At 40.5% G+C, this 8,000-nt stretch overlaps 1 non-coding gene across 1 annotated transcript; it reads left to right on the top strand.

The window, feature by feature from the left end:
* The first annotated feature begins 4,750 nt into the window (after positions 1 to 4,750).
* Positions 4,751 to 4,856, top strand: LOC120082267. The gene has a single exon (XR_005483103.1). It is a non-coding gene; the product is annotated as a small nucleolar RNA R71 (small nucleolar RNA).
* Positions 4,857 to 8,000: the final 3,144 nt, after the last annotated feature.

Genomic DNA, 8,000 nt, shown 5'->3' with positions numbered 1-8,000 from the left:
CGGAGTGAAAACCCAAAGGGTGGGCTTTGGTGAATTTGGTAGAGGAAGGAGGAAACACAAATCGTGTAGGCGATAAGCAAGTGGGAGGGAAAAAGACCGCTATCGCATAATAGACTGCTTATCATTTAGGAGGAGCTACACGATCGTGTAGGATTTACTGAACGATCGTTTAGGAAAAGGTATACGATCATTTAGTAAAATCGGCACACTATACGATCGTTTAGAGAAGCTATCTGATCGTGTAAGCGACAGTGTGCGATCGTTTAGCGAGGCGGAGAAGAGCTATCGTATAGTCTCTCGAAATGCTTAAGTGATCATTTTGATCAACACCAGCGCGCTCTCTTTTCTTTTCACGATGGACAAACGGGCTATTGATTGCACGATTCAAAAATGAAAACTTTTCTCATTTTAACTCATCGGTTACCATAATCGATGCTACCCAATACCCATGTCCGAACGTGGAAAAAGGATTAATTATCATATAATTAATCAATTAATTAATTAATAAATATAATCATATTATATTCATATCCTATAGTTTGATATCACATATCTACTATAGTATTTTATCCTCTACTTGATATAAATCATATTTATATCTAATTTCCTCCATTTTAATGTATCTCATACATTTAGCCAATTATATCATATATAATTAACCAGTCCAATTATATCATATATAATCGAACTCCCTCTTGTTAATTTGAACATTTCAAATTAACCCAAATATTGGTTCTCAACTTTATCCAAGCTACCTAGAGGACCTAATAGACCTGTGGCTCGAAGCTCCAATGGTACGTGAATAGATGACTAAACTCTTTAGCCACGAGATCACCATCCGTTAACTGTCAGGCATTCCACTAAAGACTAACAGCTGAACTCTTCTTACCACAGATATATTTCTGTGTCCATCGGATATAACCAACCATGAGTACGATGACCCTTCACAGATGGTTGTAAGTACAACTAGGCCAATTTATCGTTTTGCCCCTGTAGTTACATCTCACTCCTTAAGTACACTGATTCCTCTAATGAACAATACAACATAATCCAACTATGTGTGAACACCTCTCGGGCTAGGAGAAGGTGTGTGGCGCTACATTGTTCAAGCCTTAGAATCAGCCCTTAAGGGAGCCATCTATGTACTTACCCCTGCCTCGGGGAAGGAGTGAATTCCATCTTGTGCAGCTGAGTTCCCAGCTCCTAAATCAGACAAATCCTTAAAATGGTAGGTTTGAATCGGCGACCTGGCCACTCGTACCCATACAAATCAAAGGACCACCCTCAATAGCATGAGTTCCCAACTCACTCAGGATTGAGGTCATGTTACCTATGATCATCCTATGAAGTGAAGTCTCTATCATGAATGGTGTTATATAACGAGATGTTAACACTTCATGGTCAGGTCTTATACAAACTCTTTGTATAAGACGCCCCCACTCGCATGTCCCGAACACGAATGATCAAGATCAGACTATCTATGACAAGTCACAACACTTGTGACCATTCCACAAAGTGGGTCGCATCCCTAGCGTTACCAAGATAAGGTTTCGCTCCTATATCCATATACTATAGACCATTTTGGTTATCACTCAAGACATGATCCACTTGTGTGTTACCGCATACATGCTTAAGTTACATACAGATAACCAGGGATATTAAGTTTATTGGTTTGTGGTAAAGAAAATAAAACAAGTAACTGCGCAAAAAATACAAGATGTGAAGTAAATATCATATATTAACAACACAAGCGTCCGTACAAACTATTTACAAACTACAGGACACGACACTTTAGGGCATCAACCCCAACAGTTTCGTCCAGTCAGGTGCGATCAAAACATGCGCAATAATTAATACGTTCTTCAGTATCTTAAATGCATTGAGGCATTGTGAATCAAAGTCAAACGTTCTATCAGCCTCTAGCAACACACTCAATTGTCGAGCTATCTTCGAAAAGTCCTTCACAAAACGATGGTAGAATCCTGCATGTCCCAGGAAACTCCTTACAACCTTCACATTAGCTGGAGGTGGAAGCTTTTCAATGGCCTCAATTTTCTCTTTATCCACCTTCAACCCTTCCTTGGAAACCTTGTGCCCGAGCACAATACTTTCGTTCACCATGAATTGGCACTTCTCCCAATTCAGCACAAGATTTGTCTCTTCGCATCTCCTTAATATCTTCTCCAAGTTGTTCAGACAGACTTCATACGAAGTTGTCCATAAAAATTTCCACTGAATCCTCGAGATACTCGGAAAAGATAGCCATCATGCACCTCTAAAACGTGCTTGGCGCATTGCATAATCCGAGCGGCTTGCGGTGAAAAGCAAATGTTCCGTATGGGTAGATGAATGTGGTCTTTTCTTGGTCTTCAGAAGTGATCATTATTTGGTTCTAGCTCGCATACCCGTCAAGAAAATAGAAGTAATCATTCCCTGCTAGGCGGTCTAACATCTAGTCAATAAAAGGCAAGGGGAAATGGCCCTTCTTTGTCGCCGCATTGAGCTTTTGGTAGTCCATGCAAATCCGCCAACCAGTGACGTTCCTCAATGGTATTAACTCATTGTTTACGTTTAGGACTATTGTCATCCTCCCTTCTTGGGCACTGATTGCACGGAGCTGACCCACGTGCTATCGGTGATTGGGTATATAATGTCTATGTCCAACCATTTAATTATCTCCTTTTTCACAACCTCCTTCATCGCAGGGTTTAGTTTGCGTTGAGGTTCGGTAGACCCTTTTTGGTTTTCTTCGAGACGTATTTTGTGCATGCAGTATGTTGGGCTAATTTCTCTTATATCTGCTAGCATCCACCCGATTGCATTTATGTACTTCTTCAGGATGCTAAGCAGTGCATTTTCTTGTTCTTCTTTTAGCGTAGAGGAAATTATTACTGGCAAGGTTTCATTTTTCCAAAGGAAAACATACTTTAGATGACTTGGTAGAGTTTTCATTTCCACTATAGGTGGTTGTTCCAAGGAAGGTTTTTATGCTTTTCTCTCTTCATTCAAATTCAATTTTTCTTCTTTGTCTGTTGTTTCTGTGATCACATTGCAAACTTCTATGGATGCAGTCGCATCCTCTTTTTCATCTTTTTCTTCGGATTCCTCTTCTTCATTACAACTGTGTTCATTGTCAGAATCGGATAGGTCATCATCTTCCGGATACTTCATGGCTTTGATGATGTTAAACTTGAGCTTCTTCCCATTTATACTCATCGTGATCTCTCCCTTGTACACATCAATTTGAGCATGACTAGTAGATAAAAATGGTCATCCCAATATGATGGTCACATCTTTGTCCGCCTCATAGTCAAGAATGATGAAGTCTGCCAGTAGAATGAATTTATCAATTGTGACCAGGACATCCTTCAACTTTCCCTCAGGGTGAACTAGAGACCTATCCGCAAGCTGGAGAGTCACTGTCGTAGGCGTCAGTGCCCCATATTCAACTTTTTAAAGATTGAAAGGGGCATTAAATTGATACTGACCCCAAGGTGGCATAGTGCTTGACCAATATAGATCTCGCCAATTGAGCAGGGTATCGTGAAACTTCCTGGGTCGCATATCTTCAATGGGATTATGTGTTTGACTCTTGCGTTAACGCCACCATTGTGAACTTTCCCGTGCTTCTTTTCTTTGTCACCATGTCCTTTAAAAACTTCGCATATTTTGGCATTCGTTCTATAGCTTCTGTAAATGGGATGTTGATGTGTTGCTGCTTTAACATTTCCATGAAGCGATAATACTGCACTTCATCATTTTGCTTCTTCTTAAGTCTTTGCGGGAATGGTGGTAGCTATACCTTCACGGTTCCATGTTCTATAGGCTTAGAGGTAGACACAACTTCTGGTTCCATCGTCTTAGGTTCTTCTGGTTCATTCTATGTCAACGGGTTATTGGATTCTATCGCAACTGGATTAGTCCTACTTGGCTCCTTCTTTTCTTCCACTATTGTCTTTCCACTTCGCAAGGTCACTACTTGACATTGCTCATTTCCTGTGTTCCTCGAGTTATGAAGGAGTTCAGTTGAGCTCGGCAATGTCCCTTGCGGTCTATTTTTCAGCTCTCCCACAATCTATCCTATTTGGATTTCGAGATTGCGGATAGAAGTCGCCTGGTTTTGGAGAACCGTCTCATTCTTTTCAATGTACTACTTTAATAATCTCTCTAGAAAGGAAGATGGCGGTGCTTGCGACCTGCTGGCTTGATGTTGTGATTGACCGTACGTTCGCTGGAAAAATCTTGGCAGTTCTTTTTTTGGCACCATGGGTTGATAACTCTATTGTTGATTATTTGTCCAAGTGAAATTGGGGTGGTTTCTCCACCCGGGGTTGTATGTGCTAGAGAAAGGGTTGTTCTTTACGAAGTATACTGACTGCGGGTTTCTTGGATATTCTTCAATCAGATGTGATTTTCCACAAGTAGCAAAACTCATGCTTGTCTGTACAATTGCATTGACCTGCCCTCTTTGCGTTCCAGGGTTGTTGATTGTGATGCCCTGTAACAGATTAATCATCACATTCATTTGGTTCTGTAGAGATGCAATGGCCCTATTGTTTGCGTCACCTTCTCGAATTTTTAGTCGATCGCTTTCCCGCTAATCTTCATGATTTTTTGATATGCAATCAAGGATATTCTTCGCCTCATCATAAATTTTATCAAGCTGACCACCAGGTACTGTCGCATTGGCAGCTGTCTGCGATGTAGGGTTCAAACCGTGATAAAATATCTCTATCTGGAGCAGTCTGGTAATCTGTTGTGTGGACAGTCTCGCACCAATCTCTTAAACCTCGCCCAGGCGTCGCTGAGTGATTCGTCAATTTCCTGTTCAAAATTCGTGATTAACTTCTAAAATTGCGATCGCATGCGTCCATCGCACTAAAAGCAACTAATTTACATATTTTGTGCAGGAAAATGCATTGGTGCAAGATAGAATTGTGATCCAAGGAATTCAGCGTTCGAGCGCATTAAAAGATTGCGACCGCAAGGCTATGCGATCGTATACGTTTGCGAAGATCTGCTTAAGAAGGTGGCTGCATAGAGACGACGCATCAAGTGGAAGCTTAATAAATCACGATGGGAGAGAAAGTTGATGATGGTCAAATCCGAATTAAGTTGACAAGCAGTTAATGACACACTGTAGCAAGTATACTCAACTTTTCAGTGACAATTAATCGGCGCATTAGACAGAGAATTAGTGACATCCCATCAGTGCAATCATTTGAGAGATAAGCTCTTCACCCTGAAGCTCTATAAATACCGAATGCCACCTTCGTTAAAGGGGTTCCGCTATTCAGAATTTAGAGTTCTTCTTTGCCATATACATAGATAGTCGTAGTCTATAATGTTATATACTTAGAAGGTGGAGGCGAGTGAAGAGAGAAGATGCCAAAAGATCGTCTTGGTTAGCTCCGAAGAATGCCAGGAAGCGTTGAGAACGGAGAGAGGGTCGACTCTTGCCATTCTTTTGGGCAGAGTAGAGAAAATCTCATTGTAAAAGCCTTGGGAAGCAAGACATTGCTATCAGGCTCTCTATCCCTATTTTCCATTTTCATTCGGTATTTCGATCTTATTTATAAAATGAAATTTTCATCTTTATATCTGTTCACTCTATTTACATTACGCATGAGTAACTAAACCATCGATGGGTTGAGAAGCACTTAGCTAGCATAACCTGAGATCTTCACTTTATGCGATCATCTTGTATTATGTATGCATCATTCATCCTTTAGAGATGCTCGAAAGGGTGATCTAAGGATAGAATCTAGGCTTGGGAAAGTCAGATTAGAATCTAGGCTAGGGAGAGTCAGATTAGAACCGCATAATCAAGAGATAGAAGCTTAGGAATAAGTTTTGTTTGCTATTAATGCATCGCATGCACCCTATAAATAGGTTATGGTAGTATGTGGTCGCCTTATGTATGTATGTGTCATTCATCATCGCATAGACAAGAGTAGCGGCTTAGACATAAGTTCTATAGACATCATCGTATACATCGCATGCATCCTAAAACTAGGAGCAATAACATTTGCATTGAGAGATGACTTGCTGTTGTATGTATGTAGCATGATCGCATAACGTGAACGCAATCTTAGGAAGTGTTAGCTAAATCCTTTCTCACCCCGTTCCCCAGCATACTCATTGTAACTTTCATGTTATTAACTCTTTTCTCAATTCCGCCGCTTAGAATCTATACCTTAAACAAACATACCAACCAACTGATTGTTTTATTTGTCACCTCAAAGAAATCTGAAATCACCATCGCATACTGTCTCTATAGTCCCTGTGTTCGACCTTGGGCTTACCAGGCAACCTAGTAGAATTTATACTTGGATTTTGCTAGGAAAACATTTATGCACAACGCATACACCACTATTGCAATATACACCATAATTTCATCATATTCACAATGGATCAGACGTGCGGATCCTCGCCACACCTTCCACCAAATTGTCCGATTGTCTGGATCATTTGTAACATAACCGACTTCATCCCAAACCTTGATCCGTTCAAAGTTGGCCTCATGATTCCTGAGGAGAAATCATAGAGGTTAGGTGATGCATAGTCTCGGATGGGTCTATTGCGGTTGTTCGCCAGGAGAATGGGGTTTGCCTTGATGTTGATTGCATTTGTGGCTCTTTCTTTCGGTTGTTCCGCCATTCTGGGATTTCTCTCTTGTTATTGTCGGCGGTTGTTTCTCCGTCTTCTTTGGAACGTTCTTTCAATCTCTGGGTAGTAGTTGGGTTTAGGAATGTGTCCTTCGCTCATGCGACACTTCCTTCTTCCCTTAGCAAAGGAATGGCAGTGCACAGAGGTCGAAAGCTGCAAAGAAAATCAAAAGGTTTACTGTTAGCGCAATATGTACTGCCGTAGTCCCCGACAACGGGGCCAAAAACTTGATGCATTGTAAATGTGATGCGATTATGGTATGAGTTTGCGGTGATGTGTTATGCATTGCATATGCAAGTTTTCCTAATAAGACCCAAGGATAAACCTCACTAGGTTTCCTGGTAGGTCCGGAGTCGAACAAGGGACTACTGAGTTAATATGCGACAGTTAATTTTTTATTCTCTTGCGGTGGTGAAAAAAAATAAGCTGGATGGTGTTTTGTTTAAGAATATTTCCTATGCGACGGAGTTCGAATAAATAGTTGATGAAATCGAGAACTACAATGAGTATGCGATGAACGAGTTAAGAAGGGGTTAGTTAACACTTCCTAAGATTGCGTACTAGTTATGCGATTATGCTACACACAAACAACAACATGTCATCTTTCAATGAAAATGCCATAATTCCTATTTCTAGGACGCATGCGATGTATACGAAAATGCCGATAGGACCTATGTCTAAGCCTCTATTCTTGTCTATACGATGATGAATGATGCACACATACACAAGGTAACCGCATACTATCATATCCTATTTCTAGGGTGCATGCGATGTGTTAATAGCAATAGAGCTTATGTCTAAGTTTCTATCTCTTGCTTATGCGGTTCTAATCTGGCTCTCTCAAGCCTAGATTCTAATCTAACTCTCTCAAGTCTAGATTCTTTCTTTAGACTACTCTCTCAAGTATCTCTAAAGAGTGAATGATATATACATAAGACAATATAATCGCATAAAGTGTATATCTTAGGTCATGCTAGCTAAGTACTTCTCAACCCATTCGGAAATTTAGCTACTCATGCTAAGTATGGAGTGATTGAACATAAGTTGAAATGAGATTTCCATTTTCTATAAATAAAATGTAGAATATAGAATTGCAATGAAATGTAGAGATAAGAAGCCTGGTAGTAGTGCCTTGCTTTCCGTGGTCTTTTACACTGGCTTTTTCACTCCAACTCTATCCAAATGAATATTCTTGCTTTCGTAAGTGTTGGCCCTCTCTCTCCGTGTAGCACTTCCCGACAATCTCTCGATCTGTCCGAGAATGATCTCTCAGCTTCTTCGTCTCTTAGCTGACTCCATTTTTTAAGTGTAAGTATGAATATAAACAAACT

This window comes from Benincasa hispida, chromosome 7 (assembly GCF_009727055.1).
Source record: "Benincasa hispida cultivar B227 chromosome 7, ASM972705v1, whole genome shotgun sequence".
NCBI classification, from domain to species: Eukaryota; Viridiplantae; Streptophyta; class Magnoliopsida; order Cucurbitales; family Cucurbitaceae; genus Benincasa; species Benincasa hispida.
The sequence above is the reverse complement of the archived record's forward strand: the minus strand, read 5'-3'. Positions and strand labels throughout refer to the sequence as shown.